This window comes from Molothrus ater, chromosome 2, assembly GCF_012460135.2.
Source record: "Molothrus ater isolate BHLD 08-10-18 breed brown headed cowbird chromosome 2, BPBGC_Mater_1.1, whole genome shotgun sequence".
Lineage (NCBI taxonomy): Eukaryota > Metazoa > Chordata > Aves > Passeriformes > Icteridae > Molothrus > Molothrus ater.
The window spans coordinates 22479101-22500958 of record NC_050479.2 but is presented as its reverse complement, the minus strand read 5'-3'; the positions used below and the strand labels follow the sequence as shown (position 1 = coordinate 22500958).

The following is a 21858-nucleotide window of genomic DNA, read 5'->3' as shown; positions in this document are numbered from 1 at the left end:
ATTCCACATCCATGCAAATCCCTACAAAGATGCCCATTGACTCAAGAAGACTTGGATAAAATGAACAAAATAACAGATGCAGTAGTTTTCATTCAGGATAAACTTCCTTAAAACAAATGAGAGTTTCATTTAAAACTGAGAGTAAAAAAATTAAGGACCATAAGTTTTGGTAATATGAACTATGCAAGGGGACTACATAGAATTATCTATCGATAAAGAATTATCATATTATTAGTACAGGAGTATTCCATTAAAAGATGAAATTAGAGCTTTAACAGATTGTTCTATGGCATTATGTAGAGCACCAAAAATTTTAAATATCTCTTCAGCTCTCAACAGAAGACACAGGAGTCAAAAAAGCTAAACATTATGCATCAAAATGTCAATGTCAGTTCAAAGCCCCATAAAGACTGGAAAAGTAATTTCTTGCCCTGAATATTGAAAAATGTGAGTCAGTTAAAACTCTGAATACAGTTTTGATGTGTTCCCAGTTATTTTGGGAAGTAATTTATGTTTTATTTCCAGCATTTTTATTGTAGAAAGTGACAAACAGATTGGAAACATTATGTCTTCATTGGTTGTCTTTTTTTTTTCAGATTTTTACCATCCGTTTCTGCTTATGACTTTTCTTATGCATACACTCTGAACACACACAGAGCATCAAGCAATGAGGACACAGCTGAATTCTCTTCTCTACAGTGGGCCTCAAAAGGCTCAGCGATAAAAATGATGTGTCTACCTAAGCTCAAATAAAGGTATTAAGGTATTATAGAGTTTAATCAAACTTAGAAACTTCAGGGAAGATTTTAAGAATAGGATTCCTCTTCATTTAACTTTACTAAGGCTAAGAACATTGCTGAATCTTATCACCTAGCTTTTTCTTGTAGTCAGTCAATGGAGACTGCCTAATGACAGCTCTGGCCATTTTCTTAGATGTCATAAGGGTTATTAGCCTTTGTTTAGTTCTTCTGTGCTGCAGTTGACAGCAAGGGATTGCTACTAGATTCTTAACATTTCTGAAGCTGATGGTGAAGTGAAAATACATGAGTGCTGTATGAGCATCTGCAGTTATAAACATAGAATTTATACAATGGATTTTATACAGGATCTTCAGAGCTCTCACAAACTCCTGTACTGGACAATATAAGAGAAGGACTGGAAGTTTTAATATATATATATATATAAAGCTAAAAAGCTGTATTCCTTTACAGTTGTGGGTTTTTTTTACCTTCACTTTAGATTTACTCTTATATCAATACAACTTGTCTCACTCTTGAAGACAGGAGTACAAATTTGTCCAAAAAATTCGTTCATGCATTTCAAACCTGGAAATAAATTTTTCTATGAGAAATAGATTATTTTCTGAGATTGTTGGTAAATCTGCTGTGCTCAGTGCTAGAAAATTATTTTTACTGTGTACCCAGGTCATTATCAGCAATATTTCTCATTCAAGTCTTAACTGACACTAGAGAATAGTAATATACACACTTAACAATAAGGACATTTGGAGTCTATTCCATATCCACTATTAGAGGTCTTTAAGTTAAAAAGTCATTTTGTTCTTGCTTTACTTATTTTCTCTGGTAAAAATGTTTATTTAAATTCCCACTTTATTTGCTGCCTAATCCCTCACAAATACTCATGGCCAGATTATTTCTATATTTAACTGACTTCCACAGAAAACAAAGCATTAACAATGCCCTCTGATTCACTGTAGTATTGTGCTCACAGAGTGAAATTGTTACACAAACCTAGATTATACCAAAGGTTAAATGAATGTAACATTGGCAGGACTTTTAAAAAACTTATGGTGAGAGTGCTATTGTTGTATTCTCATATTATCTATCTAAAACTGTTTTTCCCCAGGAGACTTTTAGAAGCCTCCTATAAATTATTAATTATTATATCTTTTTCTGAAAAAGTGTATACAAATAAGAGAAATAGCAAAGTCTTTCAGCATCTTTAACTGTGCACTTGATATCTTATAAAAATGAATTACTTGTAACTCTTAGAGGAATTGCTTCTCTTTTAAACAGAGAAGAAAAATTACATGAGAAAAACTTAAATTTATTAAATCATTCATAATTGAAAAAAAAAAAAAAGTACATATCTTACTGCTATAAGAACAAAGAACTTGTATCTTTCCCATCATGAGATGGATGAGCAACTGGCCCACAGGTCAGGCACAAAGTGTTACAGCGAATGGGGTGACAGACTGGTGACCTGTTACTAGCAGGGTTCCACAGGGCTCCATCCTCAGCCCTGTGCTCTTCATCTTCGTGACTTGGATGCCAGACTTGAAGGGATAATAAGTTCACAGGCAATACAATACTGGGAGCCTCTGCAGGGCCTACCTCCCTCAAAGGCAGGGAGGGAGGCCCTGCAGAGAGTCCATAACAAATTAGAGAGCTGGGCAATCACCAACCATAAGAAGTTCAACAAGGGAAGTGCCAGACTTTGGAGTTGGTATGGGGCAACCCTACATCTACAGACTGGGAAAAGAGAGGCTGGAGAGCAATGCTGCAGAAAGGGACCTGAGGGTCCTGACCAACAGAAAGCTAAATATGAATTAGCAGTGCCCTGGCAGCCAGGGGAGCCAACCCTGTCCTGGGGGCATCAGGCACAGCATGGCCAGCTGGGCAAGGGAGGGGTGGTCCTGTTCTGCTCTGCACTGGGGTGGCCTCACCTCGAGTTCTGGAATGATAATGATTGGTAGGCCTACCAATAAGACACTGCACACAGAGAAAAGACTGAAGACAAGGACTAGCTAAAACTGGTCAGAGCACAAGCAACCAAACCAAAGCCTGCACTGCCTAGAGACCCTCCTCCCACTGAAATTCTTTTGTGGCAGTCTACTAAAGCTCTCCCCAGATATAAAGACATTTAATGACTTTGTCCTTGGTCTTAGTCTTATTCCAGGAGAGCAAAGACAATAAAGAAGTCAGATTAGTAGAAGCAGATATGTAGAAACCAAAATTGGGGACATAAATTATAAGTTTTCGAATGAGATTTTTATGTATTTTTGTAAATTTTCTGTCCCATTTTCATTTTTCTTGCCTGTCCTTCCTTTAGCACATTCCCTTTAGCTAGCATCCTTTGTCTATTTCTTACCTCTTTCCACCAGAATACCCTCCTAAGAATGACTTCTGTTCAAATAAATTATCATCCATTACTCCTTTCACCATGTACCTCTGCTATCATCCTTTCATTAGCCTCTGACTGCCTGTCTAAAATAAGATTTTAGGAGACAGAAAGCTAAGGCTGTGTAGCTTTGCATTTTCTAACAGGGTCAGGTATCATTTCTGTAAGTTCTACAGGAATAAAATGTTATTAATCCTAAAGGCAAGTGCTATCTAAAGGGACCACAAATATCTGACACCACCAAAGCCTAGCCACATTCCTTAGCAAATATTAAGACTATGCAGTAGGATTACAGAAAAAAAACAAACCACCATGCCCCCAAAAAAGCAACACCACCACCCCTCCTCCAAAATCCCCACCCAAATCTCTAAGGAAAAAAAACCAAACATATACACAAACTCAGAAAAAATCCAAACCAACTAACCAAAACAGCTTAAAAAAAAAAAACCAAAACAACAAAAAACCCTGAAACACAAACAAAAAACCCCCCACAAAGAAACAAACCCACTCTCCAAAACCAAAACCAACAAAAAAATTCCTGTTTAGAGAAACAAAAGAAGAAAAAAATAAGTTCCCCCATTTTTTCAAAAGGTTCTCAATCAGTTCTGTAGTAACTATGAAAAATGACATTGTCTGTCTTCCCTAAGAATATTGTGAGTCAAATTCTTATACAGAAGGATACAAAGCACAAAAAGAAGTTAGAATTTTGGTCTTGGAAAATAGATAATCTAAAAGATGAACATCTGTCTAAATTATTAGAGGAACTCATACAGCAAACTTTATAAAGTTTATACACAAAAAAGATTTGCGCTTTCAAATCTCACAAAAATATAAAAATAGTAGCATTTACAGCACTTACATCTCTGAAGATCAGGAGAATTTAATGATGCTCAGTGTTTGTGAGAAATACCAATATGCTTTCCTGCCAATAGCTTGAATGCATTGTGCATGAATCTTGCATCTTTAAGTTAGCAAACTCAATTTTCTGTTATAATGGAAATCTGTGTATCTAGCACCAAAATGCTACAGTTTAAATAGTACTAGTAGTAATAGTAGCAATAGCACTATTTCAGTAGATACTAAGCACATCTAACTTCTGTAGATTTTAAGTAGGTTTTATTTAGTACACAGAAACATTCTGTTGTTGTTTTCTGTCAGGTCAGGATTTTTCCCATGATGTTTATACAAAATCATGCAATTTATTTGACATAGAGACTTAGGATATTTTAATATGGGTATGAAGGCATTTTATATATTAGAACAATCAGTGAAAGATTATGTAAATATTATGTAAATATTTATGTAAAATATTCTAGGGGGTGGGGGGGGGAAATAATATCTATATATCCGTTTTAGATGTTACTTTAATCCCACCACAGCCCAAAGAACCATTTTCAGTTTCCAAGTAGTTTATTTGATCATTTTATTATATTGTGTCTTTTTTTTTCTCAATTTTAACAACAGTAAATTACTCAAAACTGTTTTGAGAGGTATATTGTCCGAAAGCTGAGATGAATAATACTCATAAGTCATATTTGAAAGCTTAGAATTTCAACAGTTCTGTGCAATAAAAATGGAAAATAGGTGTGAAAATGAGTGTGTAAAGTGAAGATCTCTTCTTCATAGTGCTCAATATTTTATTTTAATGAAGGAGAAGCAGCATTTTCTTGGAAATGAATACACGTTCCACTTTAAGGGCAATTTAAAGTTTAAATGCTGACTTATTTCAATGGGTATATTTAATTTGATTTTGTATAGAAAAGTTCCATGATTTTTAAAACTAAAATAGAAATTCCTCATGATTCATGTTCACATATTCATAAAGAACTTATCGATGGCACAAAGACTTTCTGGATGTTTAGCAATGTTTCTGAGGGGAGAATCATGCAACATTTCATTTTATGTAAAAGATGGAGGCTGCAGAGTCGCTGACTGTACATAATGATGAACAGCTGCACTGACAAACTGCCCAGGTGGGAAATCCCTCTACTAGGATGCACCATTTTGCTGAACATTGCCAGCAGGTATTCTTCATGGATTCAAAGCCTCAGAACAACACCCTGTGTGGGTAAATTAGTGGCTATTATAATTACTAACTGTATTGGGACTTTAGTTCATCATCTGATAAAGTGAGGGAGTCAATAACTTGCATTCCTTAATAAAATTTGTAACATAAATGGCTGAAAATTTGTCCAAATTTTCTGCTGATGTAAATAGGCAATATTTCACCTACATCAGCCTAGCTGTTTTATTTTACTTTGCAGAGAATGCTGTTCCTTTTGCAACATCATAAGGCAAAATCCAAAGACAAGCCCATTATACAATTGCCAAAGTAATGGAGTACTAATGCAAAAAAAAAAGGGGTCAACTGGGGTAGAGTTGGTGGAAATAGTTGAGTCACGGATCTTTTCAAAGCGACATAAATAATATGTGGATTGTGAAACAACATAATGGGACCTCTATATTCACATGAAGTAGAGTTCAAAATAATCTTACAAAAAAACCCACCAACTACTAAACAAAACCCAGGCAGATAGAGAGGAACATCTCTAGCATAACAATTGAATGTATTATAAATATCAGATTTCTGTATTTTCGTGATATTTCCAAGAAAATGCCAGTCATTTCATTAAATTGTCTTTCTAGGTCAAGCCATGGAATACATAATGGACCCAGTACCTCTGCTGAATAAACTGAATTCCATTCTTCTATTTCCATTGTCTGTTATCCATTGCATGAACTTCTATAGTCATCAATGGAAGCTGAGATGGGCATCAGAAAATAAAAGATAAGCTCTCTTTCTCTGATTCTCAGTTCTGCTCAACCACATAGGAATTGAAATGCCATTTCCTACTCTACTGAAGAGTGTCCCAAACATTAGGCCAAAAAGCATTCTAGAAAAAAATCCTTCTTATAGAATTTGTTTTCCTACTGACACTACGCTGAACAAACAGGAATGCAAGAGGCAGGAAGCAATAAAGGAGACTCACCAGAGCAAGAGAATGGAATAAACAGAAAATGTTCTAAACAGTTCAGATGTCTAATCCATTGGATTATATTTCTATCTAGGAATTAAAGTACTTAAAATCCACTGATGCAGATTTTTAGCTGTGAAACAGACAGATTTGTGCACATCACTGTGGCTGATGCATTCTCCCATAAATAAAATTTGAAGCCTAAGTAGGCCAATCAACACGAGTCTCAAAATTATTCCTTAAAAATAATCTTATGTAAGATCAAAAAGAAAACAAAACCATCATCCCCAATACTATCAGTAGAGGCCAATTATGAGAACTTTTGAAATTTATTACAATATAATTTTGAAAGCAAATATTAATTAGAATCTGAATCTTTAATATATATGAATACTTTTGCTGTCTAAATAGCATCTTTACATTTTTGTGGGAAAAGGATTATTTAGCCTCTTTCTTATTTAGAAATAAGAAAAAGGCTCAGAACTGAATTTCTTTACAACAAAATGATCATATTTCCTTTTATTTTACTCAAATTGTTTTTTTAAGTTGATATTATCTTAGGAATTATTTGTATTCTATCCCTGAATATTAAAAATAACCACATGAATATGTTCACTCTAGTAATATCACAGAATATCTACATGCACTTTATTTATTAAAGTCATGCATGTAACATCTCAGTGACAAACTGAAAATTGCTATGTATTCATGACAAAATAGGAAAATGATGTCTTAGATACATAAATTTATTATTTTGTCTTATTGCCTTTAGATATCTCTCCAGGAACTTTCAAAGACAATGAAGATACTCTCCTCTGCTATACAAAGAGTTCTCTTGTTTATTGGTTGTATTGCTATAAATCCAACTTCCTACAAGACCATTAGGTGAATAAGACATAGCTGTTAGTGTGGTCATGCAAAAAATAACCTCATTTTAATTTGTTGTTCTCAAAGTATATGACATTTTATCATATTTTTTAATATACTGTTTCTCTGGTATAATGTTTATTTGACATGTGATAATAAAAATTGCCACCTTTGGAAGGACAAAAAATTAAAACCTAGTATATGTACATATTTGTGTCATATTCTGCCCCAGATTTGGTCATGCTGAAGGAAACAGTGACTCAGTCACCCCATTCTGACAAGTCCTTTTTATTCTTTGCATTTAATAACTAGTGAGATAGACTTTTATTTTTTTTTAAGGTCAGATGTCATACACTGGAGCCTCTTCTGCTGTCAAAGCTGTTCGTGCTGTCAGGGCTTCTCCATGTTTCAGAATTGGTGTGCAGTGTTCCCACTAAATATTGTGTATTTACCCCCTCTGGGAATTGTGATTCCTTTTATTCAGCATGTCTTGCATTGTAAGTGACATCACTGAGTGTGTCTCTATGACACTTCTATTTGGTTTTTCATGAGGTAAGGTCATTTTTATTTCCAATATACCTAAACTTCTTGTTAAAACTATTCATTCAATTAAGTCAGGGAAGAATACAAAGTTGAACAGGCTCATTAAGGATATTGGATGACTTGTAAAATAAGATTCCATGTTCTTGGGAACCCCATTAAACTAGTGATTACAGGATTAGCAAGTATTAAGGGACAACTTTAATATAACTTATGAAGATTTTTTTAAAATATGTTTGCATATTTTGCTTATTTGGTTTGTTTTCTGTTTGAAAATGATAAATTATTTCCCAGAAACAGAAACCACTTACTCTGATAATAAAAACAAATAATTCCAGAGATGGCATCCGAAGTAAATGTGTTTTGATACTACATTTATCAACCTATATCCTTCTTTTCAGAGCTCCAAAAGTAAGAAAGTCTGTATGTCGAGCTTATTTTTATTTAAGCAAGTCAACAGTTTAACTTTGAAAAAAATGCACAGTATCAAGAATGCAAAAGGTATTATCTGAGTTATAAGATCACCTCATAAGAAAAAAAAAAAATTGTATCTGTACCTATACTACAGTGCCAATTAGTGACATAGCTCAGTTCACATCACACACAAAACAAATGTTCCATGAAGCACATTAAACATTTTCTCCAAGTTTTCCTATTTGATAATCCACCAAAACATGACTGTTACAGGGTGAAAAAAATACCAGAACAAAAAAAAAAAAGTCTAAACCCCAAAACAAGAGACAACCAGTCTGAAATACTATTTTAACAGTAGCAAGTAATAGCTCCTTCCTGTATGCCAAGAAACTCACCTGAGTCATCTGCAATCCTTACTTACCCTTGTCTTGGCTGTTACACCTACAGAGAAGCTGAAAAGAGCCATCATGTCCAGGGACAAGACTGTTCTTCAAATTCTAGTACACACAAATTGTAGTACCCTAAACATTTCAAGTCTTTTGGAGTTGCCTGGAGTAAGGTTTTCCTAGTTCAAACAGTTCTACCATTACTTGAATGTTGAATCAAATTGTTGGATGCCATTACTTGAAAGTCACAACGTTTTCTAGAAAGAGGGATTTTTTTACTCTTTTTTTAAACAGATTTTAACAAGATAGTTTTTATCTTTTAATTCCATTCAGCATGATAAAAATACTCCCTTTTAATAAACATTCTGATTACTGTTTTAATATAATCACTTTTATCTACTATAATTATGAATTTCTTAATAAGTCTCTGTAAGAATTCTTAAAAGTCAGTTGATATAATTTAAACTGCTTTAAATTCCTTCTAACTAAAAAGGTCAGGGTATGTTTTTTAATTAATTTTAATTTATTTTTAAAGGACTATTATTTTCACTTTCTTAATTTTTTAAAACCCTTCAGGAAACAAAAATTCACTGGAACTGAGGTCATGTTTTGAATTCATGAGAGACAAGCTTCAAACATGTTTTTCTTCTTAAACTATAATCTGACTGTGAAGGATCACTTTTTAGATCACCAGCTCCTAGAAGCTTTGAAGACTGGTTTTGTGTTTTTTGTTTGCTTAATTTTTCCTTTGTTTTTCCTCTTGCTTCCTGAAGATGGTAGACTTATGCTAAAAAGACATTTGTACTAGTGGCAGAAGTACAGAAGACATTGTTTTAGAAAGTGATTGGTTCTTAAATGTGTTAAATATCTTTTGACAACTCACAGTAATAGTATATATCTTTCACTAGAAATTGAATGTTGCTATGCATACCTCATCTTCTACTGCTGATTTCATATTAGTTACATGTCCTTAAAAGTCTCATTAAAAGAAAAACCAAAATGAACAACAAACAGTTTTATAGAGTGTATTTGACTGTACTAAAGCAAAATAATTACATTGTTAACATTAATTCACATTGAAATGACAGGACTGAAAAAGAATAAACAAACTTGTAGAACACTATTACTACTAAAGTTTCAAGTATTAAAAAGTATGCACAAAAGTCCCTGAAAGCAACTCCAAAACACCACAAATTTTGTAAAGGGACACTAGTTAGATTCGGCAGAACGTTTTGTAAGCTTGACTTTCCATGATACTACAACAACTTCAAATCATTTCTCATTGCAAAAAAAGTAAAGAAAAAATGTGATTTTAAAGAATGTCCCAATATTTAAGTGGAATATTATTTGTGAATACAAGGAAGGATTTGCCAAAAACATACCCTTTACATCACAGAATCACAGAATGGTGAGGATATGAAGGTGTCTCTGGAGATCATCAAGGCCAACCCCCTTTGATGAAGCAGGTTCACCTGGAGCAGTCCTCGATCCACCTCACTGTCCACTCATCTAACTCATGCTTCTTGACCTTACCTTATGAGGAGGGTATGGGAGACAGTGTCAAAAGCCCTTCAGATGTCAAGGTAGACGGCATCTACTGCTCTGCCCAGGTATCTATCTCCCTCTGAGCCACCAAGACATTATTTGCAGTAAGCTCAGAGAAGAAGGCAGCTCTAAGACTTTGCCCATTTCTTAATTCATTCATTAAAATTAATCAGATTAATTTTACCCACCTCTGCTATGAGGAGAGGACACACCACATATAGCTAGATATCCAAGTTGTGTCAGTTCCCATTCTACTTAATGAGATGAGCTCCCAAACAGATTTCATCTCCCAAGTCCTCAAGAGGTGACATATTTGCCTTATGTAGAAAGTATTGCAGTGTCAGCAATTCAAGCTTGTAGATACAGTTAGCATCATTATATATTTGAGTAAAAAATATTTTTAAAGAGGAACATTTAAGAAAAGGTTTGAAAATTAGTCATTTTGAGAATCACATGTAGTATAAATTACCAGATGTTCTGTTAGAATTAAAAAACTCTGAGAATTTATTTTCAATTTCATTATCATGCTTTCTTATTTAAACTTTGGGCAGGTAGTCTGTTACCTCTATTATTTAAAAAATATTTAACAAATTATTTAACAACCAATTTCTATTCATTCTGCTTGAAAATCATTTCCAAGGACTGGGGTTATCTTCTTTCTTTAAGCATTTCCAAGGAAGGGTTATCTTCTTTCTTTAATTTAATATCTTAGGCCATTTTCCTAGATTCTGAAAGGTGATCCAGGTGATACCCATGTCAGATACAATCCTTAACCAAGTATAGGAAATACCAAGGAATGTTATTTACTTCAGTCCAAGGTAGAATTATATTAAGTCAAAAAAGCAGTGGTTTCAGACAATCCAAAGGTGACACCATGTTTCCAGAAGTGTCCTATCCACCAAGACACTAAAAAACCCTTGCACAGGACTCTCCACTGTTTCATTTCATCAAGCTGAGAAAACATGTGGCTCAGAATATGAGAAAAGGAAGACTAGGCTGAAGTTTAGGATAGAAAAGATAAGAAACACACCTCAGCTGAGAATTGCTGCTTACCTTTTCCACAATGTTCAGCACAGGTGATGACCCCAGTTTCACTCTTCTGAAGTAAGTACTGTAACCATCACACTATTATCCACCACAAGGACCAGGTAAAAAGAAGCTAGTTATAGGTCTGACATTTTCTGGCTTCTGAGGTCTCCCAAGAGATTTAGGTTCTCAGATCTTTATCCAAAACCTGCCTGTACTGTATCTCAGGGCAGCAGGTAGGTAAGGAGGTGACATTCCCCCCATCCCCTCAACATCCAATTAGTCTTGGGTTTTGTGGTGATTCTTTCCTTCTGTTCTTTCTCACAACCTGTCTTGTTTGCAGTAAGAAAAGCACCTGCTGTGAGTTTAGGCTTGCTCGGGGTGGAGGTGTTAGTTATTATTCAGTGTTATGCTTACTCAGTATATTTTTCAGCTTCTGTTTTTCCTATAATCTCTCTGAATAGTTCTGCAATTTTTTGCCATGAACTACCTTTTCTTGTGAATTTTTTGTCTTTTCTGAAAAGCACTGAAAATACAAAAATATTATTTTATTTAGTGCTATGTAACCTTTAGAGACTTAGCACTTCCTTTTTGACCCTTTCCTATCATGAGTCTAGATAGACTTCAACCAGACAAATATTCTAAATCAGAGAATAAAAGAATACATCATTAAAGTTTTGGTGTTTCATGTTTACATTGTTCAATAAAGCAATGATAATACATAGGTGCTGTATAACTTTTTAATAGAGTGATCTTTCAAAAATATCAGATAAGAGCAGGCCCATTTCTGATAACAACAACTAATAAAAAGGAGCCTGCAAGGGCAAAAAATATTTTCCTACCTACATTAAAAAAAAAGTGAATTGAAAAGTTGTTTCAACTCAAATTTGCAGCAACTCCTTGCAGGTTTAAAAGTAAATCTTTACAAAACATTAAAATGGTTCTCTGGATAAATTAATATTCTATGATTGCATCTGTGTGTTTAGAAGTTGTTTAGGTTTGGGGTTTTTTTTCCCTTTCTTTCTTGCAATGATTTCCCAGCACATTTTTAATGGACAGAGGTCTTAATGAGACTGAAGTAGAGAGGAGGCATTTTGATAAATCAGAGCCAACTGCTCAGCAGCTTATAGAATCAAGTGTCAAATTCATTTATTTGATTATTGAGCCAATCATACTGAAAAGTTTTGTATCTTTTTTTGTAGATTACCTAGTCACTTTCTTTGACACAGCTGACTTGGAAACACCTTGGAGAGAAAAAGAGAACAATTTTCCTTATGTATATTTTTGTGTCTACAATACAAAACATTTCTTGGGCCCCACCAAGCCCAACAGTCAGTTCCAACTTCTGTGTTGCACTGTTCTTTTCCTTTTAACTTGTTATAGAGCTGTTGAAATTTTTTCTTATTTAAAAGAAATAAAATAATATAATACCATCTTGTGGGATCTCAGCACATCATTCCTGATGTTCAGAGATGCCAGGAGAACCCTTGGGGGTCTCGAAAATCCTGGAATGTTGCCAAGAGTGTCTGGTGGCTTGATTTTGATCCATCCACAGAAATAACAAGAGTTTGAGGACAAGAGAATCACTTTAGAGTAAAAGGTGTAAAATAGACACGTTTAGAAAGTGAAATATAGATTTTAAGGTTTTTAGGTACAGGGGGGTTATGGAGACAAGATGGAGGGATCAGGGCGTGTCTTGTCCTTCTTCTTCCTTCTTCTTGTCCTCCATCTCCTGTGGTGATGTTGGCATTTGGGGATTGGTTTATGGTGAAGGTGCACTTGCCAACATGGGTGAAAAGCATTGGGAAATAAAGGTAAATATTGTGTACGTAGATATTAGTATAAAAAGACATGACCGCCCCGTGGGTGGTCAGAGAGTGCCTGTGACTGCTTGCAGATCAGACCTCTGTTGGGCAGACAGAAAATTTTGTAGATAAGAAATAATAAACAACCTGAAGACCGAAAAGCTGAAGAGTCCAGACTCGTCCTTTAAAACGCGTGCCACCCAAGAACCACACTACCCGTGTCGGGGCAGAGACAGACAGCCGAACCCGACACCATCTCAGAAGTTCAAAGTATTTTTGACCAAGTCATTATTGTTTGGACAGGACATTTGCTTCCAGTTACTAATTTTAAATATTTTTCTGCAATTATTTCACTATATTCTCTGTTGTCTCCATTCTTTTGTGGTTTGTGCCCAGCCTAGCTGCAAGAGAAATATACAAGCCTATATAAATGTTTTCATTATATTTCACTCCAGTTTTATATCCTATAATCCTTCTCCACAGCTTTAACAATTCTTAGCTCTCACCAAAAAATCAAACAAACAAACAAAAACAAAACAAAACAAACCCTCTAAAAAACCCAATCAAAAGAACCAAAAGAGTCCCAAAGAGATAAAATAGTAAGTTTTCCTTTAAAGAATTTTTTAAAAGAAAGGTGCTTGATTTCTCTTTAAGTTAATTAACTCAATTGAAGTATTTCTGTGAGGAACATAGTTTTTCTTGTTTTTCTAGTACATTCAGTGGGATTTGAAGGCTCTCCTAGAGGGAACTTCACCTGAACTAGGCTCCTGCTGTGGAGCCCTCCCTGAACGAGTCTCTTTTCCTTGCTAAATGCTTGCTGCTTAGAGAGCCTGCTGAGAAAAGGCTTCTGCTTACTTCACACCCTTCCTGTTTTCTTGTCAGCCCCTGGCTATAAAGTTGCTGAAAGCCATAAAGGGGATTTCAAAATGAATCATGACTCATGTTCATGGAAAGACCAACTGCTCTAATTTTATGGGACTACTATTGTTCATATTTCATCCCTTTGGGAGATATAAAGAATAGAAAGACTTTCTAGTGGAACATTAGATATATCCACAGAGAAAGTAAAAAAAAAAAAAACCAAAAAAAGTGTTTCAGAGTTATTCTACTTATTCAGCAGCCATTTAAGGGCACAGGAACCCTCTATAACTCGCATGTCCTCTGTCCTGTTAGCAACCTCTTCCATGTAGTCTTGTTCCTAATTTCAACTGGGAGACCCAAGACCTCAGCCATGGTTCATTCCCACCCACTGTCTCCTTTATTTTAAAGAAAAAAGTGCCATTCAGTATCTTTAACATGCACTTCTCCTTGGATTCTGTTAGATTGCACTTCTGCAGTTAGTTCCACTCAGTGGGTTATGTCCAAGCCTTCACTCTTCTTGGGTAGCACAGAGATTAGCTCATGGGGTTAGCCATGTGAACAAAGCATCTTGGATACACAACAGACCATATTCTTCAGGGCAAGGAAAAGGGATAAACTATATGTTCTTCTACATGAAGGAAAATTATAAGAAACATGTCACATTACTTCTTTTTTTTTAAGTTATAATATGCTAATAGATACAGTCAGTAGTCACAGCACTGAAGACTCAAATAACTTTTCTCTTTTTGTTTATATAGCAGTGTTCTCACCGGTAACTATTTAGTGTAGTTTTTTTCTGTTGTGTTTGAAGGCTCAGATTAGATTTTAGGATATAATCTGCACTCAGTAAGTAGGGGTCAATAAACATTAGACAAGAATCTAACATATCAATTTAACATGTAAATTAAATATATATATAGATTTTGAAAAGGGCATTTCTTCAATGTATTTAAATGCCATTCTCTTCAATTTGATCACAAAGACATTAATGAACAAACAAGCATGTATCAAGCTCTTATTCAAGTTTAACAAACCACTATTTTGAATAGTCAGGGCTTGGTATAAACACAGCTGCAATAGTTTTTGTTTGTCTGTTCCATGACCATAAAAAAGTTTCTGTCTTCTAAAGGAACCACTGAAATCTCTACTTCTTCATCAAAAACTTAATGTGCAGAGTTTGATCCTTCAACTTTGTGTTAACATTTAAATGGGAAAAAAAAAACAGAAAACACCAAAAATTCAGAAGAAAAGTTAGTTCATGGCAAAAAATTGCAGAACTATTCAGAATGTGCTTAAAATGCATTTTAAAATTATTAAAATATGTTAATGTCCTGATCTTTAATACACCATGAAGTATATAGAACTGGTTTTCATCAATAAGTGTACTCTTATTATCTTGTTTTTCTTCTATTGCTTTTCAAGGTCTTTTCCAAGATTTTCTTTTCTATGAGGAAATAAATGTATGTTATTTCAGTGTATTTCATAATAATGATCATGGTATTTGTTAAAATTTTCATACCTATCTGTGTACAGAAGGTAGGCAAAGAAATAAAGACGTAAAATTTGAACCTAAAAATTCGGTAGATAAGGATTAAAATCACTTAAGAAAAAATATTACTGCTAAGAAGTATACATAAAAATTCCATTTTTCCCATTCATGCAAAGCTTCGAACTTGCTTTGTACACAAAAACTTTTTTGTACACAAAACCTAGATTTACACTATCACGAATTAAGTTCGAATATTCTTATCTGAAAACTGTTTAGGGGATTTCAAAAGAGATGATTTAAAGAAAAAGATAAGTACCATTTATAACAATGTGATTAGACTACCAAAAATAAGGAAATCCCTCAAACATAGCTAACCACTAGTACAGGCATAATTTTAGATAAGTTAATTAAGAAGAAAATGTATGCATGCCTCATGTGTTATTTATTTATTTATTCTTTCCTTTTAGAAAGGTGTTTTGAAAGTAAATGCTATTTATTTTTTTAATGGGTTCCTTGTTCTTGTCACAGACTATATTTTCTAGGTCAGACTATTTTCTAAATATATGAAACACTTTTACTGGGGAAGTTGGATGTCACCTTAGTGATAGCCACATGCACAATACCTCTGTCACACTATGGAAGCCTTCCCTTCAGTGTGCACTTACAGCTTTCAATCAGTTATTCTTGTTGCTCAGTCTCTGTCATATAAAAGCACTGAAGCTTTAAATAATTAATTAATTTAAAAAAACAAAAAAAAAACTCAAAACAAAACAAAAAAAACAACAATAGGAGGAAATTTGCATGGCAACTTAAAGGGCAGAATATTCAAAAATAACTTAATAATTAAATACCTAATAAATACTCTAACAATTAAATTTCCTTTCCTCTTAACCCTTATCACCTAATTCTGCCTCAATTCCACATGATGATTATCTATTTCAAACTTGGTTGTGCCTGTCTTTTCTTTACCTGGCATCTGAGTATTTTATCTGCTCCTGGCATTCAGTTTTGCTCTTTCCTATGTTATTTGTAATTCTCCTATTTTTAGAAGCCAATCATCCCTTTGAACATAACTGTCCAGCCAGTCCATGTGCAGAATCCACAGAAACCAATTGTGGCACAATGTGCAATCAGACCTTGAAACTGTGTCAGAGGTAACCTTCAGCCCTTTCATCCCTCGGCAGTATGCAAGACACGTCTCATGCTCATACATACCAAACAGTCACCTCTGACTAAGAGGATTTGAATGTGATTCCTGGGTTACCAGGAAGAACAAAGATACATGGTATAAATAGGAGGAATACACGAAAGCAATCAACTTCAGGAAATATGACATTCCATGTCCCTGCATCAATGGGTCAAAGATTACTGCTTTTTGTGGCATAGGAGATAGAATACACCAAGAGGAGCTCATGGATGAAAATATTGGACTTTGAAAATTTTCTGTTTTGCACTGCAACTGGTATATCCATTATTTAACATGGTCCGAGTATTACTTTGAAAACACTACGCAGAATAAATACATGCAGTGAAATAAATTAAGGCATAGTCAGGTCCACAATAAAAAAAAAAAATCAAACTGTTTCAAGGATGTCTTTTCATTTTTTTACAAGCTTTATATTCATGATCATTTTGATTGCATTTGACTAAGCATCTTTTCAGGGATATGCACTACCTACCTGGTACCAGAAGAAGACATTATGAGAAATATGACAAAGTTACAGCAGTATCTTTCAGAAAAAGTGATATGAGAAGCAGATGATCAAAGAACCTGATGACCACAGAACATGGCGTGCACAGTTTCTGATGCTATCATGTTTATTTTTAGAAATTTATATAAATTATATTGGAAGCATCTAAGAATGGGACTCTGATCTATTCCTTTTATGTTATTTCTAAACTTCAGGCTGCAAAACACCATTCCCATTCTCTTGCATATGCCAGTTCTAATGCAGCCATAGGTAAAATGGATGAGCTTGCTGGAGTCTACAGCTATGATCTGCAGAAACTGCTTTCAGATGTGTGAAATGCTTTCTCTCAGTCCAGAGTTGCCTGTTTGCCAGAATGGGTTAAAAGAAGGAATTTTACCTCTGGTTTATTCATTGCATAGTTCAAGGCAAGTTATCCCAGTTCCCCATCCTGTGCCCTAATCTATCATTAAAATAGATAATGATAAATGAAAATCATTATCTATGATAATGGGAAATGGGAGAAGAAAAAATGCAGGGGTCAAAGATTTTGCAGGGGTTTCAAAGTTAGTAAACATTTCATATGATCTGAAATTTCCACATAAAGTCATGACTGAGCTGTAACTTCTAATTAAAGCTGAATATGACAACAATAAAAAGAATATGGAAAAACAGAGCAATTACTATTTGAAATTACTGTTCTTGGCAGAATTGAGAATCAGGAGTTATGGCTTTACATAAGACCTCACTCTTCCACTTCAGGATGGAGGAACCATACCGTGGGGTTTTTTGCTCCCTGAGCTAAACAGTGATTAGTTTAGCAGTAAATATGTTCCTTAAGTACTCATAAGTTTGGATGATTCCAAATATGGAATACTTGTTGGCATTCAGCAATTTCTTGGTCTTACAGGATAAAAAACTGTTATCTTTGCACTAGTCTTAGAGGCTTCAATATTTAAAGTGCTACTTTAATGAAGAAATCTCCTATTTTACAGGACAGAAAAGAGTCACTGCCCAAGGGAAACGTCCATGCAAGAAGAAATTTCTTGTAACAGCTGCTCTTAGAAATGTTTGACCTTATTTCCACTGTAGAAAAAATTAGGGAACTGTGTAAAATATAAAAAAAAAAAAAAGTGTAAAAGCAGCATAGGAAGAAATTAACATTTTACTCAATAGTTCTTCCTTTCTTCTCTGTTATCTTGGCTATTAGGATCACATTATTTTAAAGGTCAGTATTTTAATAATCCCTGTATCTGCAAACCATACATTCTGCTTAGCAACATTATCTGATTCTGAAATATAAAAATATAAAAGATGTAACAATTAAGGATCACAAGAGATATAAAAAATTTGAGTTTGTTTTTTCAACTCGTCCATATTTTGTTAAAGTGATTTGCTTTTTATATATATCAGAGGATGTTAACTGAGAAGTGGCATAACTCACCTGCAAAATCTCCTAAAATTGCATTTTCTTAATTTAAAAAATGAATTATTGTTTCAAGTAATAAAGGCTTATTATTTAAAAGGGGAAACCTTTATTTATTTATTTCTAGTTCTGTAAAAGGAAATTTCAGTTTCAGGTAAGCACCCATTTTATACATTGCAATTTGAAAAATAAATTGCTTCGGTTTAAGCAAATACATAGTTTTCTATTTAGTGACTGAACAAGATGAGAGAAAATTGGAGAAAGATTAAAATCTTTCCATTTGTATTAAGAGTATGCTTTCTCCACTTGGCCAAAATTTGAAACTTCCTAAATTAATTTCCTGTTGAATCAAATAATCCCATATGGTATAAAGGATCACCTATGGATACTTCAATTAAAAAAAAAGTTATATATGTGTCAATTTTGACTGGGATAGAGTTAAATTGGGGCTTAAATTGGATTTGTGCTGAACAAAGGTTACTGGAGATGTTTTTGTAATTGCTGAGTGAGTCTCACAGAGCCAAGGCCTTTGCTGCTTTTTCTCCTGCCACCCTGGGGAGAAAGCTGGGGCTGCGAGGGAGCCTGGGAGGAGACACAGATGGGTCAGATGACCCCAGCTGAACAAAGGAATAGTCTAGACCTTATGACATCACACTCAGCAGATAAAGTGGATGGAAGAAGGAGGAAGGGGAAGACATTTGGAATGATGGTGTTTGTCTTCCCAAATAACTGTAACATATGATGGGTGCCTGCTCTCCTGGAGATGGCTGAACATCTGCCTGCCCATGGGAAACACCTAATTAATTCCTTGTTTTGCTCTGTTTGTGTATGTGGCTTTTGCTTTCACAACTAAAATGTCTTCATCTCAACACATGACTTATCTGGCTTTTATCCTTCCTGTTTTCTCCCTGATCTTACAGGTACAGGAGTGAGTGAGGCAGCCAGGTGGGGCTTGATGAAACCATGACAACATACTGAAATCCTTTTTTTAATGGGAATTGACTCTGTCCATACCTTTTGTGTTGATCATGTAGAAGGTTTCTGCAGCAGCTGTTTTCAAATAGTCATTATTTATTACAGAATGACACTTGTATTCTTGAATTCACCATTGATATTATGAATGTCTGTGAAGTTATCACCTCTTGCTACTTCACTACTTCTGCTCATTTTCAACATGAGTATACACATTTCTCTGTGAGGAAGATCAGTAAATGAACATCTTTACATAAGATGATGTAGTCTGATTCCTAATCCTCTGAGTGATACACAAAGTTCACAGTTCTGCTTAAATAAACCTCTTTAAACACTTTTTTTGTCTTGTAGAGTAAATTCTACTTAAAGACATTTAATAATATTCCATCTCACAACCACTATAAAACAATAGATGCAAATATGTGATAACTTTTCAGGCGTATAATGTTCAAAATTCTGTGTTTCCCCCTAAACTGTAGTTCATATTGTATTCAAGATGACTAAAAAAGTAATCTTTATCTATAAGCACTACTTCCTTGATGTTTTTTCAAAACTGAAGTTCTGACAGCACTTCCAGTCCAACTGCCATATATTTTATAAATATTCCAGACGATTGTCTTGCATGCCTAGGCATGAGAGAAATGTGAAACTTCCTACACTTTGAAAGAGCATATGTATTCAGGATTCAAATTGCATGGACAAACTGCCTACAGTTCTTAAACCAATGTTTTGGAATGTTTTGCAAATTCTGTAAAATGTCTCATTTGCTACAGTATAGGTAGTTGTTTACAGGCAATATAACCAAATTTGTTTAACATCTGCCAGTCAGACTTGCCACATGTAGGATGTCATAAGTGATTTTGATTGATTTGCATTGATTATTCTATTTCAGGGAAGTGTCAAGAAAAATACACCAGGAAAAATGGAAAACAATTATTTAGAATATAAACTCACAGCACACTGAATTGGATGTAGTTTTTTTTTGAATACTGGTACAGTTCAAGGTCATTTTGCAGGTATCCTTACAAATTAACAACAAGGAAAGTCAGAAAATCACAATTTTCTCAGACACATGCTGACCCTAACTTTTGATTTTGTACTTTTCAGTACACTTTAACCAATGCTATGTGGTAGTGATTAGTGAGACTAACCAAAGTCCTTGCTCAGAATTTTTTATGCAGTTTTGCTTTTCCTATAAGCAACAGTAAGCATGTTTCATTTTACCAGAAAAGGGAAGATGCTCAGTTCTTTCCTAAGTAAAATATATTAAATTGTAAATATGTCAAATATTTATATTTGACAACATCACTAGCTCTTATTTTCTCAGCCCTGCCAAGAAGACTTGGGGGTGCTGGTGGGTGAGAGACTGGACACGACCCTAAAATGTGTGCTTGCCCTTCATAGAGCCAATAATGTCCTGGGATGCATCAAAAGAAGCATGACCAGCAAGCTGAGGGAGGTGGTTTTGTCCCTATAATCGAGTGTCTGGTGAGACTCCCCTGGAATCCCCAGCACAGGAAGGACATTGACCTTTTGGACTGAATCCAGAGGAGAGCTGCTAAGTTGATTAGAGGTATGGCGCACCTCTCCTATCAGGAGAATTGGGATTATTCCTCCTGGGAAAGGGAAAGCTTTGGCGTGACCTAATTGTGTCCCACAAGAAAGATACAGAGGGACTGTTACAAGAGCATGAAGTGACAGGATAGGTGGGAATGGTTTCAAACTGAGAGTAGGTTTAGATAAGATATTAGAAAAAAATTTACTGGGGTGGTGAGGGACTGGAACATGTTGCTTGGAGAAGCCATGAATGCCCCTTCCTTGGTAGTGCTCAAGGCCAGGTTGGATCTGGCTCTGAGGAACCTGGTCTAGTGGAAGGTGTCTCTGCCTGTGGCATGGGGGTTGGAATTAAATGACCTTTAAGGTGCCTCACAACCCAGGCCATTGTATGAATCTATTATAGGATTTTTCTGACCTTGTCTTTTATTTACTTCTTCTTATAAATAGAAAAAATTCTGAGTGATTCATTAGAATTTCTAAAGTAGTACCTCTCTATATATTATTTCTTTAAGATATCAGTTCCATTTTTCTTAGGCAGGGTATATCGAAGTCATACATTCTGAGTACTGCCTTTGGAGAAAAAATTAAATTGTGGAAGGGGTAAAATGTCACCAATTTAGAACTTCTGTGGTGACTGGCCTTTTTATGTTTCTAAATGAAATTTATCTTCATTGAGATGACATAGAAAGTGTTTCCATAGGAGAATTTTAATATAGTCTTCTTTTAGGTACCATCTTTTGGCAGATGCCAAGATGCAAGCAATTTGTCCTCAATGATTCAGCTATATAGCTAACTGATTACCAGACTGAGATGCTTCTTTGTTGGAGTGATTTGCTTCCTCCTCTTATGATCTTTGTGAATTATTTCAGATTCAAGTTATTGAAATGAAAGGAAGACTTTCTCTGCAATAAGAGAAGATATTGCATTTTAAGGGAGACAATCTGAAGATGAAAACTGGATACCTTAAATTGAAAGATAAAAGTCCTCCTGATTTAAACAGCAGGAGGATTTAATCATGAATGTCAGAAAAATTTGTCCCATAGGTGATTGGATATATTGCCCACAGTTATGAAAAAGAAATAGTAGTTCAAAGTCTGTGTTATTTTAGCAGGTATGCACAATGGATTTTTATCTTCCCCATAAAGTTTCTCTTTCAGAAGACTATA

At 34.7% G+C, this 21858-nt stretch overlaps 1 protein-coding gene across 3 annotated transcripts in view; it reads right to left on the bottom strand.

Moving 5' to 3' along the window:
• Positions 1-21858, bottom strand: part of NLGN4X (neuroligin 4 X-linked) — a 163753-nt gene that overhangs the window by 33609 nt on the left and 108286 nt on the right. The gene's annotated exons all lie outside the window — the stretch shown is intronic.